The following is a 24,448-nucleotide window of genomic DNA, read 5'->3' on the forward strand; positions in this document are numbered from 1 at the left end:
TGATTCCAAAAGTTCTCAAAATAATAATAAGAACAAGAGTTCGAGCAATCTTCATTGCCCTAGACTGGCCAAGGAGGGCTTGGTATCCAGATCTTCAGGAGTTGCTCATAGAAGATCCTCGGCCTCTTCCTCCTTGAGAGGACCTACTACAGCAGGGGCCGTGTGTGTATCAAGACTTACCACGGCTACGTTTGACGGCATGGCTGATGAGCGTTGGACCCTAGCCCGAAAGGGTATTCCCAAGGAAATCATCCCCACTCTTATTCAGGCCAGGAAAGGAGTAACGGCTAAACATTACCACCGTATTTGGAAAAAATATGTGTCTTGGTGTGAATCCAAGAAGGCTCCTACGGAAGAGTTTGAGTTGGGACATTTTCTCCATTTTCTACAGGCTGGTGTGAATGCGGGCCATAGATTGGGGTCAATCAAGGTCCAGATTTCGGCCTTATAAGTTTTCTTTCAAAAACAATTGGCCTCCTTTCCAGAAGTTCAGACGTTCGTGAAAGGGGTTCTGCACATCCAGCCTCCATTTGGGCTTCCAGTGGCACCATGGGACCTTAATGTGGTGTTGCAGTTCCTTCAATCGGGTTGGTTTGAGCCTCTACAAGAAATAGAGTTGAAGTTTCTGTTAAAGTCGAAAAATATTGTAATGCATATGCCTTTTACTAACCCCATGCACATGCCCGCTGCGCGTGCACTCGCTCTGCCGTGCTTGCGCATATCCGCAACTTGCGTAACGGAGCTTTTCACGGCCATGCGCCTTAGCGCGTGGTATGCGCATTTACGGTAGAGTTTGTGAACGCATAGAGGGTTATTAGAACATTACATATTTAACCCAAATAGTGTACATTTTAGATATAGTTCCCCTAGACCATGTCAGCGAATATTAATAGTTTAAACAGTTCCTGGACAGAGGGATTCGCCTTTGCATGATAGGAAGGGTCAGATAAAGGTTGGAAGGTGATGTCTAGTATCCAGCTGTAGGGTATTTTGAGGGTAACATTCCAGTGTTGGTTAGAGAAAGATCGCTTATTCCTGCGTATAGTTATGTACAAAAGTAGAATATGAACTTTAGCTGTATTTACTGTATTTTATGTATGCGGCGGGAATCCAGAGGATACCACCCACAAGAGCAGTTGGGGAAAGACATCGCCCACCTATTCAAATCCACCTATGACCGCTTCTGTAATGTAAAGACACATTCCTGTGTCCAATGGACAAAGAGATTACAGTGACCATTGTATTGTGTATGCATGTAGTGTATAAAAAGACCATTGTTGCCTGGCCGGTCAGAAGACTCTAAATGCTATCTGTATGACCAGCGGAGGACCGAGCCGGGTTGCGCTTGCGAAACATTCTCACGTATGTACATTCTCTGTAGCCATTATTCTGTTTAGATTTACTTGTTAGCCTGTAGTGTATGATTTGTATTGTTTTACCTTTTGGAATCAATCCACTGTGGCCTTAGAACCCTGGGGTTTAAAGGTATTACATCGTTGCAGTACTTTGCTGCTAAGGTTTAAAGTGTGAGTATATCATTACATTGTATCATTAACAAGGTTTAAAGGTTATCAATCTGTGTGTGCGCCCGCTGTGTGTTCTCTGTACACTCAGCGCGGCGTGTACGCCAAGTGCGTACCACGTGCAGGACTCTGTACGCAAATAGCGTACAAAGTGCGTAGCACGTGCATATTAGTCTAGCGGCCATAGCGGCTCCACGGTAATAGTGTATTTAAAGGTATAGCTTTGCGGTCTAAGATAATATCAACATTATCAATTGGGGGCTACGTCCTGGTTTTCCTCATAACCACAGCCTAACAGGTTAAAGCAGACTCTATCTATCAGCAAAAGGGCGGACAGGTATCCTACGTAAGCTTTTTTTTGGCTGTAGAATACACTGGTAAACCCTATTTAATTGCTGATAAGATGGTGTCTGCTCTGCAAGGTTTGTTGGTATGCTGGTGGGATCCGGAAGGTAAGAACGCAAAGCTATTTTAATATCTGTAAATTTCTGTTTGGCGCCAAATGCGCACACAATACAAGCATACACCTGTACTCTGCATATCTGATCATATTGTTGCAAAACAAGGTTCAAATGAGTCATGTTGTGTTTGATTCAGATTGGATTGCTTATCTGTTAAGTAGGGTAAAAGTACATTTAAAAGTTGCTGCAAAAGCCTTGATATAGTGTTTTTTTTAACTCAGGCCTAAAATAACTTCAGGGGCTTGCATGGTGTGTGATTTCTTTGTGACAAAGGAAGCCGCATGGTTTGTCCTCCATTTTGGACTAACCACATGGCCTGTCCACCATTTAGTGTAACCCTCATGGATGTGGAAGGGGGAGGAGCAGCGGCCATATTGGGATGGTCATTTTTCTAAATGGCTGATTTTCACTACCAAGAATAATCAGCCCTCCCTGGTCAAAAAGAAATCACCATTTATGAGTTACCAATGCATTTATTTAACCCATGCCATAGTCAATTACAAATACTTTCAGATGGGGCCTAGTGAAAGTTAATAGTGAGATGAATACTTGATGTAAGAACGACACACAGATATAAACAAAGGTTTTTTTTTCTCTTTTACCTCTAAGATTCAGTTAACTCTGCTGGCTATAAGATAGCCATTGAAATGCAAATTAACCTGTGTAAACTGCTTTTTCCTAGCAGTGGAAAAAAACCACCTTTACAGGCAGCCAATAGCACATAGCATTCATATGCAAATTAGAAGCACTTAATGGGTAAATGAGTCTCAGGAGACCAGTGAATGGTACATATATATAATATTATAATTATGTGTATATTTATATCAGTGAATGTTCTGCAAGATACCTATCTAATCTGAATCATACCATTTGAATTATTGATTACTAGATTCATTTTGACCTGTACTGAAAAAATTTGTTGCTATTTAGTTTAAATATAGAGTTAATATTTAAGAAAAAAGTGTAAGACGCACATGCAGCCTGGCCTAGTTGTAAAGGTTTATACAGAAGAAACTGTGTGTGTGTTAAGTCAGTGATTATAGTTAAATATCGCTTACATTTATAGAAGTGTGGGATTTGTAGTACTGCGGACGTACGGCCTTTGTACACGTGTCTCGGACAAAACACGGGACTGCGTACGCAACGTAAAGGCATACACGCGTGGCGGGTTTACGCAACGTGCGTAAAAGTACGCCCACTAAGTACAAATCACACAATAGCATTGTTTTAGTTTAGGCGCAAGACGGTAACCACGCGATAATAGCACAAATTGATCAGTTTCCAATATTTAGTTTAAAAACCTTTTTTTCTGTATTACCTCTGGGGAAAGCTATCAGTTAACAGGAAAGGATTTTTCTGATCAGAAAACTATAGAATGTTAGTGTGGGCTGAATAGGGTGTGAATATATTAAACCCCGCTTGGTGAACTTGGTGATCTTGGTGAAGCTTGGTGAAGCACGGTCTAGGTGAATACGTGCAACGGAGTGTGATAAAGTTTTCGTGGTATTACGCTCCGGCTGTTTTGGAGCACAGTGTGGAGACTCCAGTGATCCTACCACTTATAGATAGCAAGTGTCTATGAGCGGTATGATTGGACCGCACGGTTGTGTGGGCAATACATGGCGCAACGTGATACGAAGTTTTGCATATTTGTGCGTAAATCTCGTCATCATAAGCGTTCTGTGAAGCACATACAAGCGTGATTTGTGTAAAGTAAAGGTTTAGGGAGTTTTCGCTGGTCTCTCAGGAAAATCTCCAGAGGCAGATATTCACTGGGTACCTAAAGGCCCAGGGGATATAGGTCGAAGTAGGGCCTGCAACGGCTACACGTGTCTGCTAAAAGGCGGATCCGTGCTATTCGGAGCAGAAGAAGTTAGTGGAAGAACTTTGAGGACTGCCACCGGTAGACTACTGTGTTTGGTGCATTTTAGGAAGTTTTCCCGTGTTAAAAAGGTCCACAATGGAAGCCAAGTGCACAACACAGGGACGTTCAGCAGTCAGGGTTCAGACTGCAGATTTCAGACCCAGGGGGTCAGCTCGGTTAGTAATGTGGGGGAAGTATGGTCCCCACACTGAGACCTTTTGTGATGAATGGACACGAATGACTGTGGGGGATAAAGCACCATTTCCTGGGATAGGTAGTTTTGATTCAGAGGTGTTGCAGAATTTAAGGATTAGGATATGTCTGTTAAAGTCCCGAAAACAAAGGATCAGACACACAAACGGTTTACATTTATGGCAACAAGAGGGCGATATGCAGAGAGAACAGGCTTACACAGCCGGTTCCAACCCTAGCAGGAAACTGATGGCAACCGCACCACCACCACCATATATTACAGGGAAGAAAGTGGCTACAGACAATGGCATACCGATATATGATAAGAGTAAAGTTGATAAATGTATTAATGACGATAAGAGTAAAACTGATAAATGTATTAATTCTAACCCGTGCAAGTTGTATCCCATTTTAAACTTCCCTCAGGACTACAAGCAAGAAGATGAACCCAGTACGATATTGGCACTTTCTCTAGCAGCCACCATACAGGACACCCAGGTGGGCACGGCCAACCGGTAAGAGCAGTAGTAAAGCCCCCTAGCGGAGGGATAAGTGAGGTCGTGTCCACAGGTAAGTACGGTACTGTACATTATGCAGAGATAATAGCACCTCACATTGTAGAGTCAACACAAAATGGTGTAATTGAACACAATCCCTCTCACTAAGAACCAGGGTACAAACCTCTCTACCTAACTGGAGAGGTATTTCGGTGGCTGCATTAAGAGAGTCCGCTATCGAGCATGACTGTAATATCCAAAGAACCAGAGAGGCACAGGGAGAGCGGTTGATGGTGATGAGCATCCAAGCACTGGAAGCATCAACTCGACCAAAACCCCAGGCCCCTGGCACATGGAGGAAGCCAAGAGTTTATCTGTGTAAAAGGGAAGGGCATTATGCCAGCAACTGTAACAGCACACATAAATTCAGACCCCCTAGACAAGAACACGAGCAAAGTTATGATACACGTAATTGGGATCACGGATCACATAGGAAAAATTTTGGGCCGCACCCGTAGTCTGCAGCCAGTGAAGTTGATTGCTAGCCTTGGTAGTAAACCTGAGGTCACAGTTGATGTAGTTGGTAGATCATTCCTTGTAGATGCAGGGGCGGCCAGGTAAACTCTGTGATTTATCTTCAAAGTTTCCTCTTCATCTCTGACGTTCACTGACAGATTTACAGCTCAAACGTCACATATCTACTCGGTCTTTTCAGAGGTCTGCCCAACCCCAGTATATCTCACCAGCATCATTGTGCCTGGTCATGCACAGAGGGTAGAGAGTGGAAATACTGGTGAAGGGAGAATGTGCAGAGATACCGATAGACATGATGGTGTGACAGCCTGATGGTGAACGCAAATCTGACAAATTTTCTTTTTATTATTCTCTCTCTCTTTTTTCATTTTCTACGGATGGTTTATTTCACACAACAGTTAAACACATGGTAATACAAGATTTATGTTCCCTACAGAAAGGTCGCTGACTCGGAGAGAACATCGTATCACTGGAGTGCCTGTTCCGGGAAGACTGAGAGGCAGCACTATTAAGACGGCACCTGAGCACGGAGAACAACAAGACTAGAGGCGGTTGTCGTACCAGTTTTTCTTTTTCCTTTTTATTATTTTCTCCATTACCTTCCTTTCCTCCCCATTCCTTGCTCCTTTTTCTCTTCCCTTAACAAGATGGACTTACCCCAAGAGACTGCATTCCGGGTTTTCCTGTTGACCCTGTTGTTGACCAGAGCAGTCTGTTTCGGTGAGAGTACCAGAGAGGTCGAGAAAGGATCTGGAATGGGTTCTGATGGCAAGGACGGATTTGTAGAATTCCAAGAGCAACACATCCATCGAGCAAAGGCGGGTATCAGAAAACGATGTAGTAGTCAAGAAACTAGGAGGCACTGTGAAGGGTTATTGGCTGAGGAAAATTGTATTTGTAGAAACTGTGAAAACATAGTTGAGGACGGGTGCATCCAGAGATGTCAGTTAAGCCTTAAGATCAACATGGACCGTAATCCATTGAGTGATTATTACTCATTAGTGGGTAAGGTTTTAAACCAAACAGAATGCTGGGTGCGCTCACAAGTACCACAAGGTCAGAGCAAGTCAGGACTAGTACCGTATGCATTAACAATAGATGAGGTACTTGAATTAAGGGGTGGGAGACCGGTGGACAAGAAATTTTATATTTCTAGGCCCCCTAGTTTGAAGCTCCACCAATATCATGTGGATAGATCCTTAGTATGTTTCAACATTTCCAATTCCCGAAAGCCGGGAAATTGGGAAGTGACATGGAATACCCAAACCATGGCATTTTCACACAGAGCCGACAGAATGCCCGTAGACACTGAACTTATACGCCAAATAGCCGACGTTGGAAGGTATTTTCGGTACAGGTATACTTTAGGAAGTAGGACCATGCGGGTTGGAGAAGTATCACCAGGGTACTGTGCGCATATCATACAGCCTGATACGTGTACTGAACAGATGAGAGAGTTAGGGATAGGAATTTCCACTTGGAAGGTTTGCAATATGGTAATGTCATATTCTGTCCCTATTTGTTCTCCCCGATGATGCATATTTCATATGCAGGAGGAAGGCGTATAAGTGGCTTGCCCCAAACTCAGAGGGATTGTGTTACATTGGAAGAGTGTTGCCAGAAGTTATGACCATAACCCATAATAAGATGAAAGACGTTCACCGCAATACTCAAGCTCCTTACACTCACTACGAACACATCGTTAAGAGACACCTTATAGATAGGACAGAGCACGCAGCCTCTGATTTGATCCATGAATCCACCGGCATTCAATTCCTGCTCGCGTTAGATATCACCCGTACCGCCAGAGGAATTATAAATTATAGGTATATTCATGCGCTAGCGAACCTGATAGATAATATCACCGAGATGTATGACTACACCTTCAGGTATACTGGGAGGGAGTTGCAAGCTTACAAAACGGAACTGATCCAGCACAGCATGGTTCTAAATTATATCACAGCGGTGACAGGCGGGTACTGTGTCACCTTGGCAACTCAGTATGGTGTAAAGTGCTGCACGTACATTACAAACAGCACTGATGACCCAACCGAGGTCATAGATCAGAAGATGGACGATATCTTGCAATTGAAGTGGGAGTTCAGGAGGAGACACAACCTTACCCTTACTGCTGTGAGTAATGAACTGACCGGCTGGGTCTCATGGTTGAACCCACGCAATTGGTTCTCAGGTTTAGGAGAATGGGCTCAAAATGTTATCGTGAGCGTAGGAAAGTTTCTCCTTTGTATCCTGGGAGTTGTCATAATGATTGGTTTGATATTCAGGTGTGTTCGAATTTTAATGCGGTGCAAGCGCGGTACCAAAGTGATGAGTTTGAGGAGCGGGGGCATTCTTACAACAACTGATTTAATTTATGACCCATCAATCGAGACAATGTTGTGATAAGACGTGATTCCACGGTCCGTTTCTTTCACCCGTTTCTCCTTTGTTTTCCCTCAAGCAAAAATACATCCATTCGGAAGAAACTTTGTTGAACTATACATTCATTCGGAAAAGACTTTGATGAACACTCTAAAGCATGGGTCTTCATCCTGTAGCCCTCCAGCTGCTGTGAAACTACACATCCCAGCATGCACTGCCACAGTTTTGCTATTAAGGTATGCTAAAACTGAGGCAGGGCATTCTGGGATGTGTAGTTCCACAGCAGCTGGAGGGCCGCAGGTTGAAGACCCATGCTCTAAAGACTTTGATGGACACTCTAAAGACTTTGATGGACATTCTAAAGACTTTGATGGACATTCTAAAGACTTTGATTAACACTTTCAGCAAAGATACACCCATCCGGACAAGACTTCAACCAACACCCAAGAATGATTGCACAAATGTTATGTGATTGTATTTGTGATACGTGTCTCATCTTCATCTCTACAACCTTTAGGTAGTGACACACATAGTCGACAGGTGATATATATATACATATTAGCATTCACATGTGTTTCCCCCTCCATGTATCATCAACTAAATGTGCACCCCATTTGTTGGAACAAGAAGCCAAAAAGAGCTCGGTAGTGTTTGTTGGCCCACTTACAGACCCTTAATACAGGATGAGAAGGATTTAATGTATACTTCGCAATACCTCGAAGCTTATCTAGAACATGTACGGCACGATGATACATGCCCCTCAGACATGGATTTCATACATACATACATACATGCTTTTACTATCTCACTAGGTCATCCATTTCCCGCCTACTCCTCTCCTCCTACCATCCAATTATTTTTATAGATATTGTATTATATATTTTTCTGTTTAATGTTTAGATAGTGGCAGTTATTATTGACTGCCAAAGGGTGGACTGTTAAAGTCGAAAAATATTGTAATGCATATGCCTTTTACTAACCCCATGCACATGCCCGCTGCGCGTGCACTCGCTCTGCCGTGCTTGCGCATATCCGCAACTTGCATAACGGAGCTTTTCACGGCCATGCGCCTTAGCGCGTGGTATGCGCATTTACGGTAGAGTTTGTGAACGCATAGAGGGTTATTAGAACATTACATATTTAACCCAAATAGTGTACATTTTAGATATAGTTCCCCTAGACCATGTCAGCGAATATTAATAGTTTAAACAGTTCCTGGACAGAGGGATTCGCCTTTGCATGATAGGAAGGGTCAGATAAAGGTTGAAAGGTGATGTCTAGTATCCAGCTGTAGGGTATTTTGAGGGTAACATTCCGGTGTTGGTTAGAGAAAGATCGCTTATTCCTGCGTATAGTTATGTACAAAAGTAGAATATGAACTTTAGCTGTATTTACTGTATTTTATGTATGCGGCGGGAATCCAAAGGATACCACCCACAAGAGCAGTTGGGGAAAGACATCGCCCACCTATTCAAATCCACCTATGACCTCTTCTGTAATGTAAAGACACATTCCTGTGTCCAATGGACAAAGAGATTACAGTGACCATTGTATTGTGTATGCATGTAGTGTATAAAAAGACCATTGTTGCCTGGCCGGTCAGAAGACGCTAAACGCTATCTGTATGACCAGCGGAGGACCGATCCGGGTTGCGCTTGCAAAACATTCTCACGTATGTACATTCTCTGTAGCCATTATTCTGTTTAGATTTACTTGTTAGCCTGTAGTGTATGATTTGTATTGTTTTACCCTTTGGAATCACCCCACTGTGGCCTTAGAACCCTGTGGTTGCAACTACAAATCAGTGTTGTGTTTTCACTTTCCTGCATGGGCTTTATGGTGTATTAATCTGTATAAGGTGTATTGGTATTGATAAGGTGTACGCACTGCGGGTACTTTATACCACCAGCGCTACTTAAGGTTTAAAGGTATTACATCGTTGCAGTACTTTGCTGCTAAGGTTTAAAGTGTAAGCATATCATTACATTGTATCATTAACAAGGTTTAAAGGTTATCAATCTGTGTGTGCGCCCGCTGTGTGTTCTCTGTACACTCAGTGCGGCGTGTACGCTAAGTGCGTGCCACGTGCAGGACTCTGTACGCAAATAGCGTACAAAGTGTGTAGCACGTGCATATTAGTCTAGCGGCCATAGCGGCTCCACGGTAATAGTGTATTTACAGGTATAGCTTTGCGGTCTAAGATAATATCAACATTATCATTTCTCACTTGGAAAGTGGTGATGCTTTTGGCGTTGGCATCCGCGAGGCGGATGTCTGAATTGGGGGGCCTTGTCCCACAAGAGCCCTTACCTGATCTTCCATGAAGATAGGGCAGAGTTGAGAACTCGTCAACATTTTCTTCCAAAGGTGGTTTCCTCTTTCCACATAAACCAACCTATTGTGGTGCCAGTGGCTACTGACACGTTCGCTGAGTCAAAGTCTCTAGATGTGGTTAGAGCTTTGAAGATTTATGTCGCCAGAACAGCTCGAATACGGAAAACAGAGGTTTGTTTGTCCTGTATGCTCCCAACAAGATTGGGTATCCTGTTTCCAAGCAGACTACTGCGCGCCGGATCAGAGGTACGATTCAGCAAGCTCATTCTACGGCTGGATTGCCGTTACCGATGTCGGTGAAGGCCCATTCTATTAGGACGGTGGGCTCCTCCTGGGGGGCTGCCAGGGGGGTCTCGGCATTACAACTTTGCAGAGCAGCTACTTGGTCAGGGTCAAACACATTTGCAAAATTCTACAAGTTTGACACCTTGGCCAATGAGGACTTAAAGTTTGGTCAATCGGTGCTGCAGGGTCATCTGTACTCTCCCGCCCGTACTGGAGCTTTAGTATAGACCCCATGGTCTTGATGTCATCCCAGCATCCTCTAGGACATATGAGAAAATAGGATTTTGATAACCTACCGGTAAATCCTTTTCTCCTAGTCCGTAGAGGATGCTGGGCGCCCGTCCCAGTGCGTAGTTTACCTGCAGTTTAGTTATTACAGTTACACAAGTTGTGTTACCTTGGTTTCAGCATATTGCTGCAATTAGTTCATGCCTGTTGGCGTGTGTTATGTTGAATGCCATGTGTGCGGCATGGTTGAGGGTGTGAGTTGGTAGATATCTCACCACTAGTTAAGTAATTCCTTTCCTCGAAATGTCAGTCTCCCTGGGCATAGTTCCTACAACTGAGGTCTGGAGGAGGGGCATAGAGGGAGGAGCCAGTTCACACCCAATGAAAAGTCTGTAGAGTGCCCATGTCTCCTGCGGATCCCGTCTATACCCCATGGTCTTGATGTCGTCCCCAACATCCTCTACGGACTAGGAGAAAAGGATTTACCAGTAGGTTATCAAAATCCTATTATTTTTATATAAAATAAACGTAGCCGTGGTAAGTCAAAGGACTCTCTTGAGTCACTACTTCTGTTATCTACCCTGGCTGTCTCATGTACTGTATAATGGATCGCCTAACATATCCATCAATATTTGCACAGGATGTACATGATGGCTGTTGGCATCACTTCCTCTGAAATCTAGGCTTATACTTCTAATGATATCATGACTCTAGGTCGACACCTATTGGTTGACACACATTAGGTCGACATGAGTATTTCACATTTTTTTTTACTTTTTCATACTTTACGATCCACGTGGACTACAATTGGGAAAGGTAACTTTTCCCGAAGCATGGCAAGCGAACACAGTGCACTAATTAGGGTTCCCCGTCATTTTACGAAGAAAACGACAAAAAAACAACAACCTCATGTCGACCTTTTTCCATGTTAATGTTGTTCATGTCGACCTAATGGCCATGCTGACCCATTTCCTGTGTCGACCTACTCACTGTCGGCCAATAGGCGTCGACCTAATGTGTGTCAAACTAGACATACCTACTTCTAATATGTCCATTCAATATGAATATGCTGGGTAATGTCACATTGGAATTGGTTACCTGGCTGGTAGATCTCCAAGGCACAGCCTTCTATAATGCTAGGAAAATAAGCAGCAGCCACTGCATGGGTAGCACTTCGTATACAGATTCACAGATGTGTGCATATCAAAGTGTCAGTGTCTCATATCAGATTAATCATTGCAATCTCGTTAAGCAGTTTTGCCACAGCCAGTTGTTAATTTATTTGATAAAGACACATTTCAATGAAAAAGACGCTCGGCACCAGCCGAGTCACATGGGACCTGGCGGGCTGAGAAGGGATGTTTTGGGTGACCGCAGCCGTAATGCATGATGACACATGTAGCTACTCCTCGATTAAACAAAGTTGTATATAGGGAGCGGTCTGCATTTTTAATTTGTAGAATACTTTTTTTCACTAGTTAATTTAGAAACCATGTTTAAAAAAAAAAACCTCTTTGCAGTGTTAATTTGTAATCTGTTTATTCAAGTCTATGGGCCAAATGTAGTAGTGAGCAGAATTGTGGAACTGCTGAGATTCTATCAAGTTAGCAGTCATTCTCATTTCCCACCAGGCCAGGGCAGGTAGACCACTGCTTCCCCTCACGGCCATTAGACTGCGCCACATATCAGTCATACTTTCCCAACATCAGGGTAAGATGGCGGGGCTGGCGGAAACATGGTCAAACATTGAGGTGTGTAGTGTGATCAGATTTTCTGCATCTAAAGGGCACATCAGCAGCTGAGATTCATTGCCAACTTACCGAGGTGTACGGTGATAACGTCATGTCACGGAAACAGGTTTGGTGCACTGCCTTTGATAAAGACAGTACAGACGTACTAGATGAGCAGTGATCCGGCCGGCCAAGCACATTCACCACAGGCAGTGCACCAAACCAAAACCAGTTTCTGTGACGTGATGTTCTCATTGTACACCTCAATAAGTCAGTAGAGCAGCATGACAGATGCTGATATATCTTGCAGAGAAATCGTTACATCTGCCAGTATGTATGGGTGACCTGCCAACCGACCAATATATATATACAGTGCATCCAGAAAGTATTCACAGTGCTTCACTTATTCCACATTTTGTTATGTTACAGCCTTATTCCAAGCTGGAATAAATTAATTTTCCCCCTCAAACTTTTACACACAAGGGGCCTAATTCAGACCTGATCGCTCGCTAGGTGGTTTTTGCACTGCTGCGAGCAGATAGTCACCGCCCATAAAGGAGTGTATTTTTGCTTTGCAAGTGTGTGATCGCATGTGCAGCCGAGCGGTACGAAAAAGTTTTGCGCAGTGTCTGAGTTGCCCAGGACTTACTCAGCCGCTGCGATCACTTCAGCCTGTCTGGGGCCGGCATTGACGTCAGACACCCGCCCTGCAAACGCTTGGACACGCCTGCATTTTTCCAAACACTCCCAGAAAACGGTCAGTTACCCCCCCCCCCCCCCACAAACGCCTTCTTACTGTCAATCTCCTTGCGATCGGCAGTGCGAATGTTTCTTCGTACAATCCATCGCACAGCAACGTTCCGCTTTGTACCCGTGCAATGCGCCTGTGCATTGTGATGCATACCCATGCGCAATTCTGACCTGATCGCAGTGCAGCGAAAAATCCTTAATGACCCCCTTTATCCCATAATGACGACGTGAAAAACGTTTTTTTTTTAGATTTTTGCTAATTTATTAAAATGTATTAAAAATAAAAAAACTAACCTTACCAATTGTTACATCATGTGACCAGGTGGCCGATCCATCAGCCAAGTGTGTACCCAGTTTAAAACAGTTTGTTCCAGACAGTATTATTATTGTGAACCAGTAGCTTGAAAAATATTGCCCTAACAATTGCTGTCTTTCAGTTGCCCCTCTATCTGTCAATCATTTAAAAAAAAGTTCCACTTTTATGGATAAAAGAGCCCCTAGTTCAAATAATATAGGTGACACTGTGACTCTAAGCGAAAGCTGTGAAAATGAAAGATAAAGTTATAGATATGAACAAGATTTGAAAAGGCTACAAAATCATATCCAGTTGGTGGATATCCCAGGAAGTACTGTTCTATAACATGTGAGGAAACGGAAGCTGCATCACAGCACAGAGGCACTGCCTAGACAAAGCTCAAAACTCTGTGTCAGCGCAAAAAGGAGGCATGAGGGAAGGCCAATGGTCACTTTGAAATAGCTAAAAAATTTAGTTAGGTGAAGGCTCGCCACTTAACTGTGGGCCTAATTCAGACCTGATCGCTGGGCTGCTAGTTTTGCTGTCCTGCGTTCAGATAGTCGCCACCCAAGTGTAAATTTGCCCGTGCAACTGTGCGATCGCATGTGTACGCGAGCTGCAAATATCCCTGTCAGCGGACAGCTGCAAATCCGTTCGCACCACACTCACCATCTAATGTTTTTTCCACTGAGTGCAGTCTGTGCGTAGCCCAGGACTTACTCCTACAGTGCAATGAGAACAGGCTGATCGGGTCCAGAGCTTATATTACACACACTCCCTGAAAACCCTTGGGTACACCTGCGTTTTCCCTCACACTCCCAGAAAACGGCCGGTTACCACCCACAAACATCCTCTTCCTGTCAATCTGCTTGGCTATGTGATTGAAATTTTCGCACCTAGCTTGTCGCTATTCGGCGATGCCTGTTTGGCGACGCGCATGCGCTTTGTGGTGCATACGCATGCGCAGTCTATCGATAATCGCCCAGTGTGCGTAAAACACACAGCATCGATCAGGTCTGAATCGGCCCTATATCAAGAGCTTTGCATACAAGTGACTTGCATTGGAAAGTGGCTAGAAAAAAAGCTGTTACTAAATAATAAAACACGACAAAGCACATCTGGAGTTGTGGCCCCAATTCTATGGATGACTTAAACCTACTGTAACACTACCCAGTTATCACCAAACACACTACCAACACCATACCAAAATATTACCGGGATGTTTTCCTGAGCACGGATTGAGCATCTTCTTGATGAGTAAATTGAAGGAAACATTGATGGTGCAAAACACACGGACAATACTAGTCAACCTGCTTCAGTCTGCTAGACAACTAAAGCTTTGGAGAAAACCCACCTATTAGCAGGAGAATGCTTCCAATCACAAGGCCAAAAACAACAGCAGCCTGGTTGAAGAATATTTTTACATTTTCCAACTTCACTTGTTTTTCCCCCCACTCCTCTGTGCAAGGTGTTCCTGCCCAGAGAACCCGCGATGGAACCATTTGGCAATTGAATGTGCCTCTTCATGTTTTTAAATCTTAATGGTAGGTTGTGGGCCTGCTTGCTCAATGCCAGAACTACTTGACTGTGGGGCAAACATAGCATCAAATATCAAGACCTGCTCTTCTAATGGACACTTCTATCTATATTATTAGGAGTTCCATATAGAACAACAAACTATCTCCTGTATGCTGAACGCTCTATATTGAATAATATCAATATATATGCCTATACATAAGATGGAATATAATATATGTGTATATATATATAATATACACACAATGTAAGTCTCTTTTTGCTTTTCTGTATCCCATGATTGGCAACTGAGGGGATAAGGTAACCATATTGCAGCAAATGGGAAAAGTTAGGTATGGTGGATGGTGCTGCAATGCTGGAAGACAGCTGCATAGTACCGCAGACCAGGGAGTTGGGATACTCTTCAGCTGTTGTCACTACATATCCCAGCATGTCAGGCATGTGCTAAACAGCAGTTTGTGTCCCTCAGAGTGTGTGTGTGTGTGTGTGTGTGTGTGTGTGTGTGTATATATATATATATATATATATATATATATATATCAGGATTTTAGTACTTACCAATAAATCCCTTTCTCCGATTCCACAGGGGACACTGGGGGGCAGTTACAATGGGCATATAGTAGGTAGTAACTAAGGCTGGCACCTTAAATTTTATCAATGTGACTAGCTCCTCCCCTACTATGTCCCCCCTTCAAGCCGGTCTACTAAAACTGTGCCTGTAGAGAGCTGGAAGAAACAAACATTAAAGCAGAGGATGTTAACTAAGTCACATAAAACAAGACAACACACAAGGAAACTTGCGAAACAAACAACTGCAGTAAAGGTGAATCTAAATAAAACAAGCAGTCACTCAGTGACAAGCAAACAGACGTGAACTAGGCAAGAAAACAGAGCTGGGTGGGCGTTCAGTGTCCCCTGTGTAATCAGAGAAAGGGATTTATCGGTAAGTACCAAAATCCTGATTTCTCAGTCATCCACTAGGGGACACTGGAGAGCAGTTACAGTGGGGACGTCCCAGAGCTCCCATGATGGGTGAGAGAGCGCTGAGAGTCCTGCAAAACTGCCCAGCCAAACTGCGATGCGGAGGCCGCAAAAGTACCAAACCTGTAAAACCTGATAAATATATGTTGCCTCGTCCAATTGGCCGCGCGACATAAAGAAGTCATGGAAACCCCGCAGGCGGCCGCCCTCGAGGGTCCCACATAGCGCGTAGAGTGCACTGAAATGGAAGCCGGAGTACGAAGCTCAGCTCTATCCTCGTGGAACACCAGGCAAGGAGTTTGGCAAGAGAGAGCTCCAAGTTTCGACACCTCTCTGGCTGAAGCCAGGAGAAGGACAACTTTCCAGATGAGATATTTAATCTCCACCGACTCAAGAGGCTCAAATGACGGAGACTGTAGAAAAGAGAGGACCAGGTTGAGGTCCCATGGAGCCGTCGGAGGGCGAAAGGGAGGTTGTATTCAGAGAACCCTATGAAAGAAAGTCTGAACTTCTGGCAGCAAGGCTAATTTCCTCTGGAAGAAAACAGAAAGAGCCAAGACCTGAACCTTCAGTGAGCCCAGTCTCAGTCCTGCCAAGAAACCCGCCTGCAGAAAAAGGAGAAGGCGGGCTAAGTGAAAAACCATAGGGGAAAACTCTCGTCCATCACACCAGGCCACATAAGCTTTCCAAATGCGGTAGTAGTGAGACGATGTGACTGACTACTTCCAAACCCAGAGCATAGTAGGTATGACCGTATGAGGAATCCCCTTCCTCCTCAAGATGGCCTTCTCAACAGCCACGCCGTCAAACATAGCCTACGTAAATTTAGATAAAGGAAAGGACCCTGTTGTACTAGATTGTCCCGTAGTGGTAGGGGCTAAGGCTCCGCTACTGACAGAAGGTGTAGTGCTGAGTACCAAGTCCTTTGTGGCCAATACGGAGCCACTAAGTGGACCAACGTGTTTTCTCTCTTTATGCATTGCAGAACCCAAGGTAGTAATGGGAAAGGAGAAAAGAGATAAACGCCGGGTCTCTCGTCCGAGAGTAGTAAAGAGGCAGTTGGTGGTTCAGACGTGACACCATTAGGTCGATCTGTGTTCTTCCCCACCAGCGGACCAGCTGAAGAAACACCTGAGGATTGAGTGTCCACTCTCCTGGGTGCATGCCCTGGCTGCTCAGATAATCGGCTTCCCAATTTTCTACCCCTGCTATGAAGATTTCCGACAAGGCCAGAGTGTTTTCCTCTGCCCAGAGGAGGATGTTGGTGACCTCTCTCATTGGCGCCCGGCTGCGAGTGTTGCCCTGACGGTTGATGTATGCCACCATTGTGGCATTGTCGGACTGAACTCTGACTGGCCGACCGGGAAGCAGGTGATTTGCCTGAAGTAGGGCGTTGTACACTGCCCGCAATTCGAGTATGTTTATTGGGAGAGTGGATTCGTGGGATGACTAGCGCCCCTGAAACCGGTGTTCCAGGGTCACCGCCTCCCCAGCCCCGCAGGCATGCATCTGTGGTGAGGAGAGTCCAATCCCAAACGCCAAACCGTTTTCCTTCCAACAGATGAGTCGAATTTAGCCACCAGAGGAGAGACAACCGTGCCTTTGGAGACAGCGTCACCCGCTGATGAAGAAATAGGTGAGACCTGGACCACTGATGTAGGAGACACAGCTGGAAGAGCCTTGAGCGGAACCATCCATATGGAAGGGCCTCGAATGCTGCCACCATCTTCCCCAGCAGGCGAATATACAGATGCACCGGTACCCGATGGTGTTGAAGGACCAACCTCACCAACGTCTGAAGAGAAAGGATCTTGTCCTGAGGAAGAAATACCTTCTGACGGACCGTGTTGAGGATCATCCCAAAGAACAGTAACCGTTGTAAGGGGCATAGGTGAGACTTCAGGAAGTTCAGGACCCACCCATGCCGAATCAGAAGGTCTTGGGTTATGTGGATATTCTGAAGCAACTGGTCTGCAGAGTGGGCCTTCAGCAGCACATAGTCCAGATAGGGGACAAGTCGTCACTCCCTGCACTCGAAGTAGGTCCATCATGACCGCCATGATCTTTGTGAACACTCTGGGGGCTGAAAAGAGACCGAATGGAAGGGCCTGGAATTGGAAATGAGCGTCCTGTATAGCGAACTGGAGAAAAGCCTGATGTGGAGGCCAAATGGGAACATGTAAGTAGGCATCCTTGATGTCCAAGGATGCCATGAATTTGTTCTGGTTCCAAACCTGCAATAACAGACTGAAGGGACTCCATTTTGAATCTGAACACTCTAAAAAAAGGATTGAGATCCTTTAAGTTCAAAATTGACCTGGCCGAGCCGCCCGGCTTCGGTATGAGAAACAGGCTTGAGTAATAGCACAGTTATCCACAGGATAACATTGGGATATGATGAAGCGAAAATCAGTCAAAGCTTTTCGACCTCCCAGCATGCAACGGGCCCATCCATATATCCCCTCCTCCTGGCTCAGGCAAATCAGTTTTTTGTTTGGTGCGGCAGGAGCCGGACCATGGTCAGAGGGCTGCTGGTTTTTAACAGCCATAAGCTTTCTTATTTTATTTTTATAGTTTTACTATTTTTTCTTGAGTGATCTTTCTAAAAAGCGTCTTATACATTCCTTATAAAGAGTCGCTCCAACAACTCTCCGCCGGGTCGCGACAACGCTTACCCACGTGTACAGTTTTGTTTCAGCGGGTGTCTGTGTTGGATATACTAGCAGGTTCAGCAGATGTTACCAGGCTGTGGCCGGAGCATGGTGAGAAGGTAAGGCATCGGTTCCGCTTAGAAGGGGAATACGGACACAGCCGCACTGTTTTGGGAGGAGACTACCAAACAGTCATGATGCGGCTGCCACCTCGGGTGCCCCAGAGCTAGGTCTTAGGGATCATAGGCTCCAGAAATAGTATGAGGCCGCAATCCTTAGGGTTGATGTCAGCAGTGGGGAGTCAGACGCTCTCCTGGTCACCCCTCCCACCAGTTCATGACCAGTTTCCTCCAAGTCTCCCGCTATGAACTGTTTTCCCGCTTCCATCTGAGACACTGTATACGAAGGGGACCCAGTCGCAGTATAGGCGGCTGTGTGACTGGTGCGTCTGTATTCACTGAGCATCTGTGTTCACTATAGGTTCATGGAGCGGGAGTGTACACTAGTAGCACCTGGATCTGCTCAGCGTTCGCAAATGTATTGATCAGTCCTGGAAGCAGGGTGAGTCTCCCTGTATCCCACTCTACTGATTATGGGTAATACAGCACTAAGTCTCTATCTACCTTTTGAGTACGAATAGTTAGATAAGTGCCTATTGCATATGAGTCTGTGTACTATTACTGTGGTTTCTTTTGCTATGCATCTGAATATGGTAGATCTGTTTAAACATTATTCAGTAATATGTTCTCATACATACTTGAAATGTAGTTGTAGTTGATGATGTGCTCATATTGCTTATTATACTAATGTATAACATGTGACTGACCGCTAGTGTGATTGCTGACTTTACTATATATTCTGTCATTTTTTTTCTATTCCGAACCTCAATACTGGTACATGGGTAGGGTCGGATTGTATGTCACTTTAAAAAGCTTAAAGTGATTACAGTCACAAATTGTGTAGTACGCTGTGGAAGTGTTGGTTATTTATCATGTCTAAGAGCAGCAAAGTTGAGGAAGATACACTCACAGCAACACCAACACTCAAATCATGTTTGTCTTGCAAAGCTGTGTTAACCTCTCAGGATCTGGTTCAGGATGGTTTGTGTGCAAATTGTTTTAGCTTTCACCAGGGTCTCTTGCAAAATACAAGGCAGATTCAGGTGCAGGTTGATCCACCTTGGGCTATGTTTGCACAGACATTATCCAGTATAGCTGAACGGATAATTCCAACTCCGGTACCAGGGATAGGTTACACAATTAATTCTTACATGCAGCTTCCCACCTGTATTTTATCACTTCCAGCAGCAGACTCTCAAAAGAAACAGGCTGATAAGCCAGTGGTAAGTATATCTTCATCCTCACAGGCTACACGTTTCAGATGAGGATTCATCGGAGGATGAAAGCTCAATAATCTCTGCTTCGGTATACGAAGAAGAGGAGGAAGGTCTCAGCTCAGTGGATATAGCTGAGTTAATGAAAGCCATTCTATCCTTAGAGGATTCAGCAGAGCCTGTGTTAAAAACCAAGGCATTTGTGTTTAAAAGTCCCAAAACAGTTAAGATTGAGTTTCCGGTGTCAGATCAGCTGACGGAAATCATGGAAGAGCCTTGGGCTATGCCCAATAAGAAGTTTAGAATTCCTAGGAAATGGAATTCCAATTATCCTCTTCCAGCTGGGGATTATTTAAAAAGGGAGTTGGCTCCTAAGGTATTCGATTAGTGCGAAAATCTACATTACCTTTGCCTACAACATCATTGAATGATGTCACAGATAGGAGAGATAATGTTTTTTTAAAACCATTTTTTCTCTGCCTGGGGCAGTCATAAGGCCAGCCATGGCTTCAGCTTGGATGGCAAAGGCAGTGGCTGCCTGGGCTGATGCATTAGAGAGGGATTTTTCAATAGCATCTAGAGAGCAAAAATCCCATATAGCACATATAAAACAGGCTGCAATGTTCTTGGAAGAAGCAGCATTGGATATGGGTAGTATTGCCTCCAGGGCATCAGCTTCAACAATAGCTGTTTGCAGAGCAGTTTGGCTACGTATGTGGAAAGCTGATTCAGAATCTAACAAGGTTTTGGAATCTGCCTTTTTCTGGAGATATTCTTTTTGGTAAAGAATTAACAGATATTGGAGTCAGAAGCAGACTCCAAGACTGTAAAGTTTCCTTCCACATACAATTTCAAACCTAAAGTTCCAGCTTTTCGGTTCTTTCGGTCTCAAGGAAAAGCTAAAGGAAAAAGTGATGGCAGGCAGTCCCAATACAACAAGTCTGGTAAGACTAGAAACCATTGGGCTACCAGAGGACTGGTTGGTAAAACAAATAATAAGCCATCAGCCTGATGGTGTGGGCCTTCACCTGGGGGATACCAGGGTGGGGGGCTGACTTCTTCAATATGCACAGATCTGGCAGCAGTCTACAACATGCCTGGGTGGAGGAAGCGGTATCTCTAGGTCAGGCATTCCCAACCATGGTCCTCAAGGCACACTAACAGTGTAGGTTTTAGTGATATCCAGGCTGCAGCACAGGTGGTTAAATCAAAATAACTGAGCTACTAATGAAGTCACCTGTGCTGAAGCCTGGATATCACTAAAACCTGAACTGTTAGTGTGCCTCGAGGACCGTGGTTGGGAATGCCTGCTCTAGGTTATGCTTTTGCCTTCAAGAAGCACCCTCCTCTAAGGTTTTTTTTGTACCAGCCCATCTCGGGTAGAGATGAAGGCCAGGGCTTTGCAAGAGGCAGTTCAGAAATTGCTTCATTCCGGAGTAGTCATTCCAGTTCCTCCAGCACAACGAGGACAGGGTTTTTACTCAAACGTGTTTCTAGTTCAGAAACCAAATGGGTCATTCTGGCCCATTCTCAATCTCAAAGTGCTGAACAAATACATAGGAGACTTTATGTTCCATCATTTTGGCCTTGGAGCCAGAGGATTATATGTTATCCCTGGATATACAGGATGTTTACCTACAGGTTCCTATAGCACTGTCCCATCAGTGTTATCTCAGGTTCGCTATCCTCCAACAGCACTTTCAGTTCCAGGCCCTACCTTTTGGTTTAGCCACAGCCCCCAGAGTATTTACCAAAATTATGGTAGTAATGGCAGCTTATCTCCACCAGCAGGGGAGAAGAATATTTCCATACCTCGACGATCTTTTAATCCTGGCACAGTCGCAGGAATTGCTCCTATGTCATCTGCAACAGACAATAACGTGTCTGCAAAGGCACGGGTGGCTCAAAAATTGGGCAAAATCGTCTCTGGTTCCGTCACAGCGGATGACTCACTTGGGGGCTGTACTGGATTAAAGCCTTCAGAGAGTAATTTTACCTCTGAACAAGATATCCAAGGTTCAGTCAAGGATTCAGCAGTTGCTACACAGTCAAAAGGTATCCATTCACGCGTGTGATGGGATTGATGGTGTCAACATTCGACATGGTGGAGTATGCACAGTTCCACTCGAGGCCTCTGCAGCATTTGATCCTTGCCAAATGGAATAGGTTGCATCAGACGATAAAAACGCAGACTATGGTTCTTACGATAGAAGTAAGAAGGTCATTAGCCTGGTGGCTAGAGACATCCCATCTGGACAAGAGGAGACCCTTTTGGATATCAGATTGGGAAATTCTGACAACGGATGCCAGTCTCCAGGGCTGGGGAGCAGTGTCAGGCAGGTTGTGTTTCCAGGGCCAATGGACCAAGGAAGAAGGTTGCCTGCCAATAAATATATTGGAACTTCGGGCCATATACATGGCACTGATTCAGGCAAAGGACATTCTTCAGCGAAAACCAGTTCAGATCCGCTCGGACAATGTGACAGCAGAACCGTACCTCAGCCATCAGGGAACTCGCAGCCGAAAAGTGATGAAGGAGGTAAGTGTCACACTAAAGTGGGCAGAACTTCATCATCCAGCCTTGTCCGCAGTGTTTGTTCCAGGAGTCCTAAACTGGGAAGCAGATTTTCTTAGTCGACACGCCATTCAGGCAAGCTAATGGGCTCTACACCCAGAGGTCTTCCAGACTCTAGTAGACAAGTGGGGGTTGACAGAGATAGATCTCATGGCATCCCGTCAGAACAACAAAGTTCTCGCATACGGGTCAAGGACAAAGGATCCCAGAGCGATCTTTGTGGATGCCCTGTCGGTGAGATGGGACTTTCATCTGGCCTATGTGTTTCCTCCAATCACCCTATTACCCAGGGTGGTGAGAAAGATAAAGCAAGGAAAGGGCCGTGATACTAATAGCTCTGGCTTGGCCCAGAAGACATTGGTACACAGATCTGCAGAGAATGTCGATGGATGCTCCACTCCTGCTCCCTCAATGTACAGATCTACTGATGCAGGGTCCTTGTTATCACAGACATCTGGATCGACTGTCTGACGGCGTGGCTCTTGAAACCTCTATCCTGATGTCAAGAGGATTCTCACAACAGGTAATTCAAACCAAGGAAACCTTCCTCAGCTCGCATTTATCTCAGAATTATTATTATTATTTATTAACAGTTTCTTACATAGCGCAGCAAATTCCGTTGCGCTTTACAACTGGACACAATTAGTAGACAAAACTGGGTAACAACAAACAGTCATAGAGGGAGGAGGGCCCTGCTCGCAAGCTTACAATCTATGGGGAAATAGGCACTGATACACAAGGACAGGTGCTATCTATTGCATAGTTGTTCACCAGATTGTAAAGGTTCTTTGTGGGCTGCATGATATCACATCACAGCAGTGATGAACCAGGTTCAGGGGAAAGGAGAGTGAAGAAAGAAAATATGTGGGGGATGTGTGGACTGTACTGTGAGGATATAATTGGATAGGAGAGCTATGAAGGTAATGTGAGCGGTTCTGGAATTTGATAAGCTTGTCTGAATAGGTGAGTTTTCAGGGAACGCTTGAAGGTTTGAAGAGTAGAGGAGAGTCTTATTGTACGTGGTAGGGCATTCCGCAGAGTGGGTGCAGCCCAAAGAAAGTCCTGTAATCGTGCATGGGAGCAAGTAATGAGTGTGGATGAGAGACGTAGATCTTGTGAAGAGCGAAGGGACCGGGTTGGGAGATATTTTGAGATAAGTGAAGTATTTTGGTGTAGTATGGTTAATAGCCTTGTGTGTAAGTAACAGTATTTTATATTGAATACTGTAGAATACAGGTAGCCAGTGGAGGGACTGACAAAGTGGGTCTGCAGACGATGAACGTCTAACCAGGAATATTAGCCTTGCAGCTGCATTCAGAATGGATTGTAATGGTGAGAGTCTCTTCTTAGTAAGACCAGTAAGAAGACTATTGCAATAATCAATGCGGGAGATAATGAGAGCATGGATTATGGTTTTAGCAGTGTCTTGTGTAAGATATGATCGTATTTTGGATATGTTTCTTAGATGCATGTAACATGATTTTGAGACAGATTGAATATGGGGAGCAAAGGACAATTCTGAGTCAAGTATGACACCTAGGCAGCGAGCTTGTCGTGTAGGGCTGATTGTAGAGTTCTCAACAGTGATAGAAATATCATGTTGGTAACTGCTATTGGCCGGTGGAAATATAATTAACTCTTTTGGAAATATTAAGTTTGAGGTGGCGAGATGACATCCAAGATGAAATGGCAGAGAGGCATTCAGTGACCCGGCCCAATACAGATAGAGACAAATCAGGGGAGGATAGGTAGATTTGAGTATCATCTGCATACAGATGATACTGAAATCCAAAAGAGCTGATTAGTTTCCCAAGAGAGGAGGTATAGATTGAGAAAAGCAGAGGACCTAAGACTGAGCCCTACGGTACTCCAACTGAAAGAGGTAGCGAAGAGGAGGTGGATTCAGAGAAACGGACACTGAAAGAACGATTAGATAGGTAGGATAGGAACCAAGAGAGGGCTGTGTCCTGAAGACCTAGGGATTGCAGTGTTTGTATGAGAAGAGAGTGGTCAACAGTGTCAAAAACAGCAGAGATATCTAGAAGAATAAGTAGTGAGTAATGGCCTTTAGACTTCGCAGTGACCAGATCATTCACTACTTTATTATTTATTTATTAGCAGTTTCTTATATAGCGCAGCATATTCCGTTGCGCTTTACAATTAGAACAACAGTTATAGAACAAAACAGGGCAAAGACAGACATAGCGGTAGGAAGGCCCTGCTCGCAAGCTTACAATCTATTTAGTCAGTGCTGTCTCTGTGGAGTGTTGGGAGTGAAAGCCTGATTGATGTGGGTC

This window comes from Pseudophryne corroboree, chromosome 9, assembly GCF_028390025.1.
Source record: "Pseudophryne corroboree isolate aPseCor3 chromosome 9, aPseCor3.hap2, whole genome shotgun sequence".
NCBI classification, from domain to species: domain Eukaryota; kingdom Metazoa; phylum Chordata; class Amphibia; order Anura; family Myobatrachidae; genus Pseudophryne; species Pseudophryne corroboree.